The sequence below is a fragment of the Alligator mississippiensis genome, chromosome 4 (assembly GCF_030867095.1).
Source record: "Alligator mississippiensis isolate rAllMis1 chromosome 4, rAllMis1, whole genome shotgun sequence".
NCBI classification, from domain to species: domain Eukaryota; kingdom Metazoa; phylum Chordata; order Crocodylia; family Alligatoridae; genus Alligator; species Alligator mississippiensis.
The window spans coordinates 98,072,058-98,089,231 of NC_081827.1; the positions used below are offsets into that span (position 1 = coordinate 98,072,058).

The following is a 17,174-nucleotide window of genomic DNA, read 5'->3' on the forward strand; positions in this document are numbered from 1 at the left end:
AGACATCACAGGAACAGGGACAAAGGGTTCTGGGGGACAGACGCTGCTCCTACCCACTAAAAGTTACACATTACAGGAAGCCATCAAAGGTGGAACATGAACAATTTCCTGCCAGGGCTTTCCTGAGCTGTTTTTCTTCAGTCTGGCAGCCTGAGGTAACTGCACTCTCCTGATGCCCAGACGCATGCTATGACGACTCCTGGCTTTGTGACGTGCTGAATTCCCCCAGGAAGCAGACATCCCTGGCACTGTGGGTACTTCAAAATCCTAGCTGGGCAGCATGGAAACCACTGCAACAGAGCAGAGAGTGGCAGCTAGAGAGGATGCATGTGAACAGAGCTCCTTCTTTAGCTGAGCATCTGTCTGAATAGGAATCATCCGACACAGGCAGTAGCTGAGGGTCAGGTGTGTCAGCTGAGACACTCAGAGCGCTAATGGGAATTTCTACCACACACAGGGAGAGAAGAAAAAGGATCAACTTCAGAGGGAGAACCAGCCTGGAACCCATGCACAGCATCTTCCCACACGGTGCCCCATGGTCTCCTACATAGCTCTACACGTGTCCCCCAGCGAGGGATTCGATGTCAGTGCTGCACCCTCCCTGGGAATCTAGAGTAGGAAAAAAACAACACACACACACACACACACACACTTAACTGTGCAAAGTAAATAAGCCCAAAGCAGAAACTGGGTGAAGACCTTGCAAAACACATTGTACATGAGAGCTTTAGCAGCACGTGACAAACCTGGCACAGAAGCTTGGTTAGAAGCCTAGGGGCAGCCCCCGCCTTGTCAAGCCTCACTGTTCCACCACCCGTTTTAGCTTCCTGCCACACTGACCTTGAGTTAGGAGCAAGTCTGGCTTGGGATCAAATGTAATGAGGCTCTTTTTTCCCCCAGAACTGATGTCCTCTTGTGCAGAACCCGCCTTGTTCTCCTGCGTCTCTCTTTGGAAGGGGCTTCAGTCACCCTAGTATTTTTATCACTTTCCTCACTCACTCCAATTTGTTGCCCAGGGCCTCCAGCACCCGAGGGGAATACAATCTGTCACACAGCGTCAGCTCTCAGCTCCTGCCTCCTACATGCAGAGGAGGAGTTGGGCCAGCAGGGTTGGACATGGCTGCGAGGGAGTTTTTTTTTAAATTTTTTTAATTAATATATTTTGTGTTCCAGGTCAAATCAGCCACATTGTATCGATTGAGCAGAACTCAATTGTTCCAAAAACCATATAGATTGAGCAGGCAGGACTCAAATCATTCTCATCACCACCTACGGTGCAACAACCGGCGAGCAACCTCCATCCCAGGCTTTCAACCTGGGATTTCAGATACTCCCAAATCCATTGGCAGGCATCCTATGTGCAGGCCCAAGGCCAGAGGACTTGGGATTCAGATGCCCCAGCTTGATCCAAGAGGCTGAGACACCTGATTTGAGCCAAAAGGCCGAGAAGCTGCAAGGGAGAAAATGCACCAAAACCACCTTGCATATACAACCTGCTAGGGATGGAGGGAAACGCCCAGCACTGAGGGGCCCTGCCTCAGCACAGAGCAGTCAGGTAGGAGCGGAGGCCCTCCCCTTGGCCAGAGGCCGTCCCTTCTAACAATGAGCCACCCTGGGCCCGCCTGCCCCCACCGCTTCCTCCGCCAGGGCCGCATTTCAGAGCAATGAACTTGGTAGGCAGGTTTTTCCTGCCTTGGGTTGCTATGGAAACCTTCCTGAAAGCAGCCATCTGGGACCTGGCAGAGAGAAAGACACTCAGCCTTGCTGCTGGCCTGCGAGTGCCAGGGGTATGCAAAAGGACAGGGTGGGGGTGGAGGAATCACATCAGGAAGGCAGGTAGGTGCCATAAGCTGATGCACTGGGTGTCAGGACACTGGAAAATGGCCAAAGACCCAAGTGTTTCTGTGCCTAACCTGTTTGTCTGGGGTTACATCCTGTGGCTCCTTATGCTGAAACACTCCAGGGTGCTTTCTCTGGCAAGTGTGGGAGAACTTCGTCTGATCTTCAGTAGGAATTGTGGGCAAGGGATTGGTGGTCTAGCCCACTTGAATGATTTTTTCCACCCCTCTCTTTTCCCCCCCCCAAAAATAATCAGGCCCCAGCCTGAGTTCATACCAATCCTGGATACTAATTTACACTCTCAGATGAGTGAATTTACCTGGGTTTGAGGCATCTCTAATCCTAAACTTATAAGATTTTGAATGCATTTTGTAGGTTAAAACTTGGGTGATTTGTGCAGGGAAGATGTCCTTTGTGTAGTCTGCCATTCCTAAAGTAATATGGGGCCTTCTTAAGGGGTCACTTATTTTAAGAGGCATGTCTCTAAGACGGTGGTCACCAACCAGTGGATCTCGATCCACCGGTAGATCTCAGAGCCTCTTGGAGTCAATCCGAGGCTGGGGTGGGGGCTGAGTGCCCGCATGCATGCACGCATGTGCCCCAGCCCAGCAGGTCAGTCCGTAGGGGAGGGAAGGGGTTGGGGCTAGTTCCCCCCACAGTGAGGGACAGTGCCATAGAGGCAGAAGCAGTGGTAAGTTGATGGGGACCCTGGCCAGGTGGGACTTACCTGCTGGGGAGGCAAGCCCCCAAATAATTTTTTCTCCCTCTGCCTCAATCTTGCCCCCACTCCCTCCCCACAGACTTACCTGCTGGCTGGGAGGCAAGGGGGGGGTGGCAGTGGCACCTGGTAGATCTTGGCTTGCTTTTAAATGCTAAAGGTAATCTCCTACTTAAAAAGGTTGGAGACCACTGCTCTGAGAGCTCCTAAATCCTGCAGGGGGAGGCTGCCTATTGCTGTTGAAATGTTCCCTTGCATGTGCGCGTGTTGTTTTTCAGTTGTGCAACCTTCCTGTTGCATTAGCATAACTTGCTCTTAGTTTTTTAGCTAAATAAAAAAAAAAAATCCTGCCATGCTTTATTTTGGTCCCCCGTACCCCCGAATTTTGATCTACTAGAGGAACCTTTACCATTTCTAAGTACTGGTAAAAGGAAGGCGCAGAGTAGCACAGGGCCCCGGCAGGACAAATCATGGCAGTTGGTGACAGACAAAGAGGAAAAAGTGGAGCTCCTCAATGAGTTCTTCGCTTCAGTATTCCTAAGTACTAGCCAAGACAATTTGCCCAACTTGAACACAGATAGATGTTTAAGAGGCACCAGACCGCCAACAGTTAGCGCTGACTTAGTTAAGGAGCACTCGGAGGGACTGGATGGGTACAAGTCAGCCGGCCCAGCTGACCTCCTCCACGGGTGCTGGAGGAATTGGCCAGTGTCATAGCTGAGCCGTTGGCACGGCTGTTTGAGCGCTCATGGTGCTCTGGCCAGGTCCCCAAGGACCGGAAAAGGGACAACATGGTGCCCATTTTTAAGAAGGGGAGGAGGGATGAGCCAGGTAACTTTAGGCCAGTCAGTCTTACCTCTATCCTTGGGAAAACATTGGAAAAAATCATTAAAGAGCGCATTTGTGAAGGACCAGCAGGGGAAATGATGAAGGGAAACCAGCATGGGTTCATCACAGGCAGATCCTGCCTGACAAACCTTATACCCTTTTACGACCAGGTCACACACTGCCTAGACGCAGGAGCCAAGGCAGATGTCATCTACCTGGACTTTAAGAAGGCCTTCGAGACAGTTTTGCATCCTATTCTCATAAGAAATCTAGCAAGCTGTGGAGTGGATGCTTACACAGTCAGGTGGGTGGCCAACTGGCTTAGGCACCGCACCCAGACAGTGGTGGTGGATGGGTCATTTTCGACCTGGAAGGAGGTGGGCAGTGGGGTCCTGCAGGGTTTGGTCCTTGGACCGGTGCTATTTAATATCTTCATCAGCAATTTGGACGAGGGTGTGGAGAGCACCCTCTCCAAGTTTGCAGATGACACCAAGTTATGGGGCAAAGTTAACACACCGAAGGGCAGGGAGCGGATACAGGCCGGTCTGGACAGGTTGGATCAACGGGCAGAACACAACAGGATGCAATTTAACAAAGACAAATGCAAGGTACTCCACGTAGGGAGGAGGAATCTCCAGCACACCTACAGGTTGGGGGATGACCTCCTCAGCAGCACAGCAGCTGAAAGGGACCTTGGAGTCATAGCTGACTCCAAGACTAACATGAACTGGCAGTGTAATGAAGGCATCAACAAAGCCAATCGCACCTTATTGTGCATTAGCAGATGCATGACCAACAGATCGAGGGAGGATGATGCTCCCCTTCTATGTGGCATTGGTCAGGCCGCAGTTGGAGTACTGTGTCCAATTTTGGGCACTGCGCTTCAAGAGGGATGCAGAGAATCTGGAGAGGGTTCAGAGGGGGGCCACTCGTATGATTAGCGGCCTCCGTGCAAGACCCTACTAGGGGAGGTTGAGGGATCTGGATCTCTTCAGCCTTCACAAGAGACGGCTGAGGGATGACCTTCTAGCCGCCTATAAGTTTATCAAGGGAGGACAACAGAGAATTGGAGATACGCCATTTACCAGGGCACCCCTAGGAGTGACTAGGAATAATGGGTACTAACTAGTGGAGAGTAGATTCAGGTTAGACAGTAGGAAGAAATTTTTCACAGTAAGGGTGGCCAGAATCTGGAACGGGCTGCCAAGAGAGGGGGTACTCAAGAGGTGGAGGTCTTCAAGAGGAGGCTAGATAGACACCTGGCTGGGGTTGTATCATCTCAGCGCTCTTTCTTGTCTGGGGCAGGGGGGTCAGACACGATGATCCTTTGTGGTCCCTTCTGACTCTACAATCTATGAATCTACTATGCTGGCTTGATCAGGGGTTGGACTAGATGATCTCCTGAGGTCCTTTCTAACCCACATTTTCTATGATGCTATGATTCTAAAGGTGCCAAGGACAGGTCACAACTGCCTTCTATCTCCTTGACATGGCTGTCTTGGGATGATTGCTGTTTGCAGAGACATCTTTTCACAGCATCACGGTGCTTTAGATGTTAAAAATATCCAGTAAAATGTCATAGGAGCTTCCAGGACATAGTAGGGTATGTGGTGCCTACTGGAGGTGAAAGACCGAGATCTCCTACTCTATATTGTCTATGGCCCATGGAGAGTCACTCCATTAAACAGACAGCTGTTAGGCCATAGCTCCTCTCAACTTAAATTTTAAGAAATCTGGGGACAGCGATTCAAGTGTGCATAGAAGCCGTGTTGCTTGTCTTCCCATCCTCAAAACCACCTCCAGAAGTATTTCTGGAATTCAGAAGGGGTAATTTTTAAACAGGTTCCAAAACCAAGTAATAAGACAAGAGTATGAACAGGGAGTCAGTGTGGCAGCGGATGAAGAGATAGTAAATAAGCCAATTAAAGATAACACTGTATGAGGATTCTCATGTTCAGGAGAAGGAGGATGAGATCATGATAGCCCTCTTGAACCCGTTGTAAGTTAGCAACTACAGGGACATTGAAAAAGATGGAGGATCTTATTGGAAAATTCCAGCAAGGGTTAAAGTGCAGGGATTACTTGTAAATACCTAAACACTGAGAAAATGCTATGCAACTGTGGAGCCAGTATCCACAAGTCAGAGAACTGCCCTGTGGATCAAAAATCTGTGCCTCCACACATCTGCGTTATGCTGACCTCACACCACCACATTCAGCTGCTCACGCAAATCTGATTTTCATTAACGCTACGCAGCCATAATCAAGGTGCAGTCAGAGAGAGCTGTGGGCAATCAACCGCTCTGATTTCTTTTCTTCATGCACATATCCTCTAAGTAACACTGGTCGGTACAGTAGAGTCCATAAGTCATTTATACACCAGACAGTCAGCCAAAGCAAGGGATCTTGTTTGATGCCCACCATCGCTACTGCAGCTGGATTAGCCATGCAACTCACACTCCTTACTGATGCAGCATAGTTAAAGACAGCTAAAAATCATAGTCAATGCATTGTGCAAGTGCAAACATTCAAACCCAGGTTTCAGCTGAGCGCTCAAAGACATTTCTCTCGTTTGAGGACAATTTCTAGGCCAAGAAGCAGCTTGCTATGTCCAGATGTTATGGAGAGACAGCTGCTAGTACTGGAGAAAAAACTAATTCCTAGCTTGTTGAATGCATAGATATGCATTTAATTATAAAGAAATTCTGTCCCCTTCCCTTTGTCACTTGAAGTCAGTCAGACTGGTCATCCTTGAACATAAACAAAAAGTAATCTGCGTGCAGAGAAAATTCCCACTTTATAGGTAAAAATCTGGACAGGTATGCACGTGACTGAAAGAAAAAGTGATATGGGAAATGTAGCCAACCTCAACTACAGCTGTTTGTAGTGCTCCAGCCACACCAACTTTGTCAACTGTGCAAACATTCAGTCTTAACTGTATCCAGCCTGATATTTTTAAAAACAAGTGGTAATTTCCTTTAAAGAAAACAAGCCTGAAAAAAAACGGACGTGAGGAAAGAGTTGCGAGTTCATTTCTCCTTTGCAAAGCTGAGCATTGTTGATATTCTGTGCTCTCTCTCTCAGCTGCAACATGTAGGGGTTTCAGATACCTGGTTTTGTGCAAACACCCAGATAAGTCTCCTAGTGTGTTTGTTCCGCCTGTTCTACCCTGTTGGCCAGGTGATTTCCAATTAACTCTGACATGACACCTACTTGCCATGGTGGACACAAAGCAGACTAGTTTAGAGCTCCCTTCTGCATGGCCTCCCCAGGATTGTTAGCGTAGGAAAATTCATCTTTTCTCAGGAGTGCCCTTCCTCAGCTGATTTTAAAGGAGGATAATAACAAGCATCCACTTGCGAACGGGTGACAAACCAGCATTCTTTTAGCAAGCAGATCCCACAGAAAGCAAAACAGTTTTCCCTCAGCAAGTCATCAGCAAAAATAAAGCTTATCACAATGCGTCTTTGAGTACCCATACAGGTCAGTACCTCCCAAACTTTCTGGGAGCAATGGGCCACTGTCAATCTGCAAAATTTCTCATCCAGTTCCCACACGATCAAATATAACTGAAAAACGAATGGGGACTTGTACAATCCATGGGCCAGCTGCAGACCACTTCCCATGGCCTCCTGGACCAATGTGGGACCGACTGGGAACTAGTGATCCAGAGAGCTGAACAAGTCAATGGAAATCATAAAATGGGACAGTGTACTGAAGTTATACTTCTAAAATTCTTTGCCCCTGCTGTTAGATCTAACATATACAATTAGTATCACTGGAAGAAGTTAGTATGGGAGAACAAGTGGTGTTTTGGGCTCTGTTTTGCTTAATTTGTACATTTGCTGGCACCCTACACAGAGTGCATCTCACAGCTTCCTTTGTGTCATCAGCCCCTTTCAGAGTAGAAAGATGAAAAAGCTGCAGGACGTCATCTAGAGCGGGGGCTGACAACAGATTTGGCCCACAGAGCTGGCGGGCTTTGCTTGTGCTCACACTAGGCTGGGCAGCAAGGGGCTGTGCCAGGGTCAGGCAGCTTCCAGTTGTGCCCATGCTGCTGCCGTTTCTTCCTACCTTCTCAGCTTCGGTCCAACACGGGCTGGGTGGTTTCAGCAGGACGTCAACGGCAAGGGGGCTTCACCTCTGCCAGCACCAGGGCCAGGCAGCTTGGAGCTGTTCCCATAGTGCTGCTGCTTCTCCCAGCCCTCCACTCCACTGCTAGTGTGGGCACAGCTTCCAGCCAGTGGGGACTCTGCTGGGCACCTGCAAACTGCATCTCTGCTGCCACCACCTCCTCCTCGCCTCTCACCCAGCTGAAGGAAGGCTGAAACTTCCCGTCACCAGGGAGCTGCGCTGAAGCTGGGCAGCTTCCAGTTGTGGTCCCACTGCAGCCCAAGGGGACGGTGGAGGGAGACAGGGAAAAGAGGCAGCAGCAGCATGGGCACAGTTTGCAGATACCTGGTCTTGGCACTGTTCCCCACCAGCAGGAAGCTGTGCTCACACTGCAGCTGCTGGGGGCTTGGAAAAGCAGCAGCAGCAGAAGAGGTGCAGCTCTCAACTGCCTGGCCCCAGCCTAGGTTCAGGGAAAGCCACACAAGCCACACTGGCCTGGAGCCAGGCTATATCGGCCTGTGGCTTGTAAAAGGTTGTGGGCCCCTAATCTACAGCATTCCTCGCTGCTATTACTCTGCTCTGTTTGCAATTGTGATTCACCAGATGGCATGCACAAAGCAGGCTCCTGTTGAGAATCCAATGATCCTCACTACTTGTTTCCTTTCTCACACTCCCCACCCTCAGGTGAGGCTGCCACCTACTTGGAGCTGCAAATGCCATTTGTTCCTCAAGTCAATATTTGCTTTGTGTGTACATGGTTGGAAGGAAAACTTCATAATTAAGTCAGCAATCACATGGGACTGAACATGAGCCTAAAGAACAGGAAGGACTATGTGGCCTGGAACAGGGGAAAGGGAGGTGAGGCCTGTGCCTTACAATGAGATGCCCAGTGCAGAGGCAACATGCTGGTTAGCCCTCAACCCTCATCCCTTCCAGATTAAAGAGTTGATATTATAGCTGTAACCTTGTTTCATTTCAGGAAACGCCTCCATAAGCTTTACAACCTAACCAGCCTAGCAATGTTTTGAGTGTCTGCAACCAGAGTGGAAGGACCAGAATGAAGCAATTATGGTGGACTAACAATCTGGTTTCCTGTCTCTGATGACCACACAATTTAGCACAAAAGTTAAAAGAGTATAAACCTCTTCCATCTCACTACCTCCCACGCAGCAGGTCAGACATTACAAAAAGCCATTGCTGATTTGGCAGTTGTGGCTTAGAAGGGACATGAACAAGATGGCAGAAGCTGGGCCAGGTTGGAATTGGGGTGCCTTGGCATAGCTCTGGGTGAATGGGCTAGCAGGCTCAGAGGATCGTGATTCACTCACAATATTTTGTTGGAAACTAACTGGTAAAGAGAATACTCAATACTCAGAGTGTCTAAAATCCCTGACATTGTGAATTGGGGAGAGAAGGAGAGGGAAAGGGGGAGGAGGGGGCAGAATGTGTGTACACATGCATGCACTAGAAGGATAAGGAAGAAGAGAGAACAAGTCAAAAGGTGTCCCCATCTCCTGCTACACCTCCCTACCACTCCAACCTAGAGCTGGCAGAATGAGTCAGAGCCTAGCGCTCAAAAGCAGTGAAAAGCAAACAAACTCCTCAGCACCCCACAACTGGGCTGACAATGATACTTCTGGAGACACAGGCTGAAGGCTTCAATATCCCCTTCCCCTCCATTAAATACCAGTGAAAAGAATCCAACTAAAATATTGCATTTCATAACTGTTGGCTATGGAGTCTCTGAACACCTCCTCTCTCAGTGGTGGTATATCCAGCTTCTCCATAGTCAGCAAACTTCTTTCCACCCATAAAGCATCACTGTACCACACAGCACTTTTGTGGAACTTTGCAAACTGAACCCCCTACAGATAATGAAACCTAAGAGCACCCGCTCAGAGATAAATATTATTACCCTCCTTACACAAATGGGAGACCCTGATGCAGGGGCTAAGGGGCTGCTCTACTCTGAGGAGCATTCTGTAGCACTGGCATTGTAGAACCAGCATTCATCTTTGCTGAATAGCTTCCAGATCTAGCAAACTCAGATTCTCATATTTCTCTCCTCCTCAACTTGCCCTGAGACCAGAGTCAAGCTGGGTCCTCTCCTATTCATCCACAGTTTCCAGCAGGAAAAGCTCTACAGGTCAAACTGTGGTCTCAGCGAAACCTGTGCCTTCTCAGCGCCTGTGACAGGTTCACACAGGTTTAACGGACCTTTAATTCTTTTGAGGACATCCAAAGACAGACTAGATTCCACATCACATTCTCACAGCAGCGTTGGCTCTTCTGGGCTAACAGAAGCAAAAGGCAGTACTAGGATCAGCAGATGCAACAGAGTGAACAAAGGACTAACTTGCTAAGTACCCCTGGTTGAGTAGCATACCATTTGAGGCTGGGATTCAGATTCCTTCTTTCAGACCTTTCCTTTTCTAAAGCCAGACCTGACACCTCCAAAGTTTAAAGGCTACCACCCCCTAAGACCATCCTTGAAGGATCTGTTGGAAATGCTACTGTCTAAAGTCTACCATTTTGGATCCAGATGCTGGGAAAAAAAAAAAAGAATTACACATGCAAGTAACTTAACTTGCATATTTTTAAAGCAGCTGGAAAGTATTAGGACCATTAATAACTACCAGGGTACAAGAGATGAATGGCACAAGACCAATTAATTTCATGCTGGGGGGAATCAGAAAGAATTTTCTTCTTCCCTAGTACAATCATCCTGTTACAGTATGGGAGCTCTCCTCTTGTCCTCTACCCATTTCCAAAACAGACACTCACCTGATTAGCCCAGCAATTAGAGCTGCTGGTGATACAATTGGTGTGATCTCACAAGCTGGCAAGCTAGCAGCCTGGCATGATGGGGTCTCTTGTTCACAAGCCAAATTTTCACTTTTCCTAAGGGGACATTTAATGTTGTGCTGTAAATAGCCAGATCCCCGTGCTACCAGCAGCACCTGTTGTGTTCCCTCTCAGATGCAGAAGAGCCACTTGCCCAGAAACACAAGCATGAGGTGGAACCAACATCCCCCTCCTTCCCTGCCTGGCGATGGCAACAGTGTAGCTGGCAACAAAATTAAGGAACAAGTATCATCCCTCAGTAGGTGGTTCCCCCTAGCTACTAGCAAGACCAGCTAATGCAGAGTTTTTAGCTGCTCCCACAGAAGGCAGCAGGAAGAGTGGGTGTTTAAATAGAAACAGGTGCTGATATTGTTGAGGCCAGAGCTTTCGGATCAAGACTCCCGCATCTCTCCAGGGGTATTGAGAGATGCAGGATTTGTTATATCTGATCAAATCATTTGTCTACCTCAGTGGTTCTCAATTTTTTTTTCAGGCACTTTTAAAGTTTGTTATTTTGTTGTGTACCTCAACAAGCCACAGAAAACTGTGTACCTGTGTAGCTCACTACAACCACAGAAACCTCTCCAGCATCCTGAGAGAGACACATACAGTACAGCTGTTCGTCATGTTTACTTTATCTCCTTTTTCCTCCATTTCTATTTTCCCTTTCTCCGTCCTTCTCTGTTACTCTCCAGAAGTTCACAACACACCCTCAGAGGGTGCGTCTACAAATTCATTAATGTGCCATAATTACTGTACATTAAGTTTGGTACTTGTATAACCAAGTAGAAATCAAATGTGCAGTAGCGCCAGTGCATGGCTTTTTTAGTGATGCTAACTGTACAGTAGCCTAGTACTACTGCGCAGTAGCATATGAGCATGGTTTTTGCCCTGCATGCTACTGTGCAGTAGAATTAGGCTACTGCACAGTTAATATCTCATGTAGATGCACCCCGTGATACACATGCCCCAGTTTGAGAGGTATCCATTCACCTCATCAGCTATCCCAGTCTAACAGAAACCAGCTCTGAACATTTTCAAGGAGAATATAAATTCTCCACAAGCCACTGAACAATTCTTAATTCTAAATTGGTGACTTACAGGTGCCCAAGGTTGAGATATACATCTCTTATAAACATCATCTCAGCTTTGACACAGCAGATGCTGTTCACGTTTAATTTAGTCAAATATGTTTCTGAATCTTTTTTTTAAACCTCCCGTGATTTGGTGAGAAGTGCCAGATTAGCAGCCTTGGAAATGGAAACCTATTTATTTCCAGAGCAGGTTTCAACCCAGAGCATCAGAGACTTGCTCCCTGACCTCTGCTGAGAGAACCAACACAAGGCAATTGTCACAGTGGTTTTACGATGTAGACATCAGTCCACAGAGCTGGACCAAGACCAGCAGCTCATTCCACTCAAACCATTGAAGAGTCATCATCATCAGAATGCAGCAATTTCAGTTGCTACCAACCCAGCCAGGACTGAAAACATTGGCTTTCATACTCTGACTATTGCCTATTCTCCAAATCACACCATCTATTTGAATTTTGCCGTTTGGTAAGGTACTGTCCTGCTGCAGGATATCCAAAAGTTAAGTATATACCACCCACACCTACCAACAGCAGCAGCATCTGGAGGCAAGAGGTCCTGAAATGAGTGTTGTTTGATCACAAACACATACATAATAATTCCTCTATGTTGCTATTACTACTGTTAACTACGTACTTCATCATCGCCCTTCCAAAACATGGCTTCTTTAATGGAAAGGAGAGGACAGTGTCTATAGAACATCCCTTATGGACCAGCACAGAGCTGTGCCCCTCCCCCATGCTCTCATCATGTCCCCCTGCTCCCCAAAGGCAGTCATTTCACAAGTGATGTCACCTGGCATTAAGGAGGCACAAAACCCAGTCCTGACTAGGATGGGGAAAGGTGGCAACAGTTTATATATTCTATCATTTTTCAAACAAAGTTAACTTAACCTTGCATTAGCAGGGCAGGGCCAATCACTATGCTGGCCATCCTAATTACATGTTATACCTCTACCCTGTATGCCTTCAGACTGTAAATTCCCAGAAGAAGGACTAGTCGATAAGCCCTCTTGTCTGTTTGGGAACACTACAGAGAATAAATAAGAAGTTAATCCTCTTTCCGGTACCAGAGACCTGTTCTCTCTGGTCTCTGCGGCAACCCAAAGACTGCCTGGAATCCAGATTATCCAGCAAGCAGCAGCGGTCCATTGTTTCTTTCTGGGCTGGAAGGTGCTCCTAGTGATCTCAAGATTCAGCCACCATACAATGTCATGTCTGCTGCTTGCAAGTGCCTTGGTTTGTTCTCATTTGTTATCTTTTTTTAAAAGCAAAGGATGCTTGATTTCTTCAAGAGACACTTCCTGCTTTACTCTTCTTAAGACATTGCATGTAACAAGGTATCCTGAGGATGACTATGATTTCACAATGTGGGGACCTATGACAACATCTAAAGAAAAACTAAGTTGGTGTTGACATCCACAGCAAAAAAGCAACTCCTGCAATTCAATCATCCCCTAAAGCATTACGGGAGGAGAATATAAATACGAAAGGAAAAACATTTCCCTTTTCCGCCCCCCATCTGACCTTGGCGGCTCTGTAAGCAATTTCTGATAGAGCAGGGCCCCAAAACCACTCCCTGCAAAGAGATTAGGCCTCATTCACCCTGTTGGTTCTCCCCTTCTCTGCATTCATATCGTCCTGCATAATAAACTGTTGCATAAGTCCCCATCTTTCCCTCTTGCTTTGCCATGATCTGAAATTCAGAGGGTGGTGGCGTACCTACTCATGCCTAAAGCCTGGAGGCTATTGCCATGTTTCAAGCCCTGCTTTCCCCCCTCCCCCACAGCAGACAGAAACTGTCTGTCTTTCTCGCTCTCCTCTGAGCGAATCTGAAAAGAAACAGAACAGGGCGACATAAACCCAGCAACGTCAGGTTAACAGTAGTAAAGTCCAAGAGTCTGTGCATTTGGCATTGGTGATATCAGGGGAAAGTCATGAGCTGCCTCTAACCAGCCATGAACACAGGAAGATAGAGTGACAGGTGAGGGACAGAGAGCAAGGGAAGTGCAAAGAAGTACAAGGAAACATGGGCAGAGAAAATAAAGATGCCCTTATGAAACTCAAGCATGAAGCCTTAGAGAAAATGAGTCAGGAAGTGGTGGTGCAGCCCCTGAGTCACTACATCAGGTGAGGTGGAAGCTGCCCGGGGCTGCAAAGGAGAAGTCTCCCCTACATGACCCCCATGGGGCAAGCACACACAGCCTTCACGCAGAGACCAGGTAGGAGCCCACCTGCCTGCCCAGCCAGCTGCCAGCACAACCCTGCCCAGAAAATGCCTAGGAAGCGCAAGTACGGCTTTGGTCGCCCAAAAGCAAAGCAGGGCAGTAACGTGGGAAGCTGCTCTGCTCTGGGCCAGGCTGTAGGAGCCCCTCATGGGAGGTGGCCACTGACAGCAGGGAGAGGAAAAGGCCAGTTACTGGGCACCCCTGGGGGGCAGGTGTTCCCCACACTGGGTGGCTCATGCCCCATCCCATCCTGCCAGCTACTGGGAGCTGGCGGGTCATGTCAGTGGTATCCATGGGGCAGCCTGTGGACCTCAGGGTCTGGCCAGCCACCTCGTCCGTCTGTCCGTTTTGCTCGCACTCGGGCCCCTGCACCCATCTGTCTGCTGGTGGCTGCCGCAGATTTTCCCCTGAGCCTGGACTTGATGCACCCGGCCCCTGCCCGGGGGGCACCTAGCCAGGGGCACCGCCTGCCCGCACACCCCCTGCCTGGGGATTTTCGATCCCTCCCCCACAACCCCACCCCGAGTCACCGGTCTCTTCCCCGGCAGCCTGTCCCTAACCCACATCAACACGCACGTCTGTCAGCCCATCCAACCCTTATTTAACGCGCTTCAGCCTGTGCCTAACCTGCGACAGCCTGTTCGTCTGCCACTAATCCACGTCCGTCCGTCCCTTCGAAAGAAGCACCTCCTCCTCCTCCTGCTGTCGCCGCTGCCGCTGCCGCTGCCACCCCGTCCGTGCTGCGGGCGCCGGGCACCGACCCGCTTCATCAGCTCCGCCGCCGCCGTCGTCAGCGCCGAGCCCGGCGCATGCGCAGCATCCGGGAGGCGCCGCGGGGCATTGTGGGGGGTGTAGTTCTGCCGGGGGGAGGGGAGGGGCGGGGCCGCGAGGCAGCTCCTGTCGCCCGCGGGCCCCTCTTGGTGCGCAATCAATTTAGATCGGCCGCCTGTGCAAAATAGTTCTCGTGCCACAAAAGTGGCCATCCAGCTATGAGAAGAGTTGACCTGCTACAAAGTTAGTGCTTGAAAATGTGTTAACAGCTTTATAGCTGGTTTCTATCCAGCATTGATCTGAACGTGTGGCAGGGCCCTACTTACCAAATCGCACCCAAACCCGGGCCAGGACAATCATTTGCACGTGCATCTTGAAGGGCAATGGTCTTCAATTAGCTTTCCTAGTCCTCCAAGCAAAGCATTAATATTTCAGATGCTTCACAGGTATTTAAAGTGGAACAATGAACATGTCCATCTGTGGGATCCCAGGATCAAATTCTCTGTCCCAGAGTAAACTTGTAATTTTTTTAGCTTAAAATGGCAGCGAAGTAACTTAAACTCCAAATAGCTTTGCACCCTATTTCTCAAGGAGCTGTAGCCTCATAAGCCCTCCATAATTTGTCTACTAATGTACAGAAGTTAGGATGAGTAGCTTAAAAATTAGGTTAACTATTATTTAAACAGTAGTATTCAAACATGGTAAGCTTAGGTAACTCAAACCTGTTCACAGTATCCCTCAAGGGCTGTGGCTGCAATTGGAAAAACATTAATAGATAATTCACAGCTGGCCTATGTAAACTCTATTCAAAAAGTGCATGTCAAGCCTGTAAGAGTGGAGATAGTTGAGGTACTCAGTCCACAAAGAGATGAGAATATTTATTGATATGTGCATGTTGCTTACACTATGGGAACTACTGTTGTACTGGACAATCCAGTATTCACCTCTAGCTCATGCCCCTCATCCAACCAAACTCTGGTGAATCGACATAAAGCAGTATGAAGGCAGAGCTGAAGCTGTGTTAAAATAGTACTGAAATGCAAAACTTTTAAGTGCAAAGTCAAGTAATCTTATTCCTTTATATTTGTAATGTGCTTTTACTCAACTACAGTAATTTAAACTCTTTGATCTAGAAGTACACCAGAAGTATTAGGATGAAATTAAGAAAAAAAAAACTTAGGCTGACTTGCAAGACATATTTTCATTGTCAGGAGCTATAGTACCTGTAGAATAATTTCCCAAGGGAAGTAGCGGAAGCCCCATTACTCAAGACATTTAAAATTAGACTAAACTGCTGAACAGTGGAAAATGAATAATCCTGTATTTTGTACGAGTCAGAAAGAGCTAAGAAGGTCTTTTCCACCTTCCACTGCTAGGATTTTATTTTTTGTTCCAATTCATGAGTAGGCCAAATCCTACTTTGTGATATCTGCCAAGGATACAAGTTATAAAGATAGTAGAATAAAGTATACTGGAGAGAAATCATATGAGCTGCTAAAAGATCAGCTTCTGCAGCAGTTTATCTGATGCACTGCTACAAACTGCCAGGGAGTTTTAAGTCCCCAACAAATTCAAATCTTTATTAGAAAATGTTAAAAATAATGGTTATTTACATGTCTACATAGCTGATGTATGTTAATACAATCTAAGGCATGCAGTTAGACATGCACAAGGCCCAAGGGGTTAATAAGTTTCAATGCCATGAGGCCATGAGGCCCTGTGCACCATAACAGTATTAGTACAGAGTTGTAAGATGGCAAGACATTCTTAGACAGTGGTTTTAGCATATGATGCACAACTGCTGAGGTAGGGAATAGTCATTAAAAGGCTTTGTTGGTTAATGGTGTGTGTAAGAGTGGTTCAATCCATCCCCTTGGTCTTGGCTCTGGTCAGTGGTCTTGAGCAACTTGTCTTCATACTGGCACATACTGCGAAGTCTTAGAACCCCCAAAGGGCTCTAAGTTAATTCAGTTGGGTAAGAGAGAAAAATCTTGAATGAAATTCTTCCACATCCTGTTATAGACCCCAAATAGAAGGTTCAGATGGGATTACTGAGCAAAGTTTTATGTTTATTATACAATAGCTTCCAATTGGTCTGACTTTTTCCTTTGTGCTTTATCAAGAAATCAAGCCCAGTAGAATTTAATCTAAGGCTGATCCCAACATTTCACACCTGCATTCCACAGCTGGCACCAATCTTAGTTTCCAGAAGAGGCAGAGAAAAAGCATGCGATATCTGTGTAGCTTTGAGGACCACAACTATAATGTGAACAACCAGGTGCTGGCCTTCTCCCTTCACTGTTCCTAACCATGAGACCTAATCCCCACTGTAGGCAGGTGTTGAGCGCATTTAGGTCATGGTGCTCCCAAATTCACTTTTAAGAAAAGCTATCTAAACACAACTTAAACTACATCTGTGCTGAGTGATTCCTGAGGCCAGATGAAGAAGATGGGAACATGAGCAAAAGCTGTTTTCTCTGTTATTTTTAAATGCTGGTGAGTTGTTGGTGCTTGAAATATACCATGTGAGTTTAGGAATGTGCAAGCAAGAGAGCTGTCAATCTGGTTTAGTCATGATCTAACCAGAAGAAAATTGGGAAACCTCCTGCCAGCAATCTTAGCGCACATAGAGGAGAAGAGATGGCAATAGAGTAGACCCAGAATAAGGAGCATGATGGCATGTCTGGGATGTGTGGGTTTTTAAGGCGCACCATGGGTATGCCCCATGTAAGCAGACACAGTAA

General features: G+C 47.6%; 1 protein-coding gene and 1 long non-coding RNA gene across 5 annotated transcripts in view; one reads left to right on the forward strand and one right to left on the reverse strand.

Moving 5' to 3' along the window:
- Positions 1 to 14,460, reverse strand: part of SGSM3 (small G protein signaling modulator 3) — a 44,271-nt gene extending 29,811 nt beyond the window's left edge. The window contains exon 1 of one of the 3 annotated variants that reach the window (XM_014607676.3): positions 14,287 to 14,460. The gene's annotated coding sequence lies outside the window, so the exon portion shown is untranslated. Of the gene's footprint in view, positions 1 to 840; positions 945 to 2,645; positions 2,741 to 14,286 lie in introns of those variants that run through there. The other 2 variants (XM_019489270.1, XM_059726374.1) reach the window with 2 other exon arrangements.
- LOC132250127 (uncharacterized) lies at positions 1,691 to 13,102 on the forward strand. 2 transcript variants are annotated; one of them, XR_009461706.1, is made up of 3 exons: positions 1,691 to 1,836; positions 3,556 to 3,689; positions 8,477 to 13,102. It is a non-coding gene; the product is annotated as an uncharacterized LOC132250127 (long non-coding RNA). The 2 variants fall into 2 exon arrangements; XR_009461705.1 differs by lacking the exon at positions 8,477 to 13,102 and adding an exon at positions 8,182 to 8,451 and having other exon boundaries at positions 1,692 to 1,836.
- Positions 14,461 to 17,174: the final 2,714 nt, after the last annotated feature.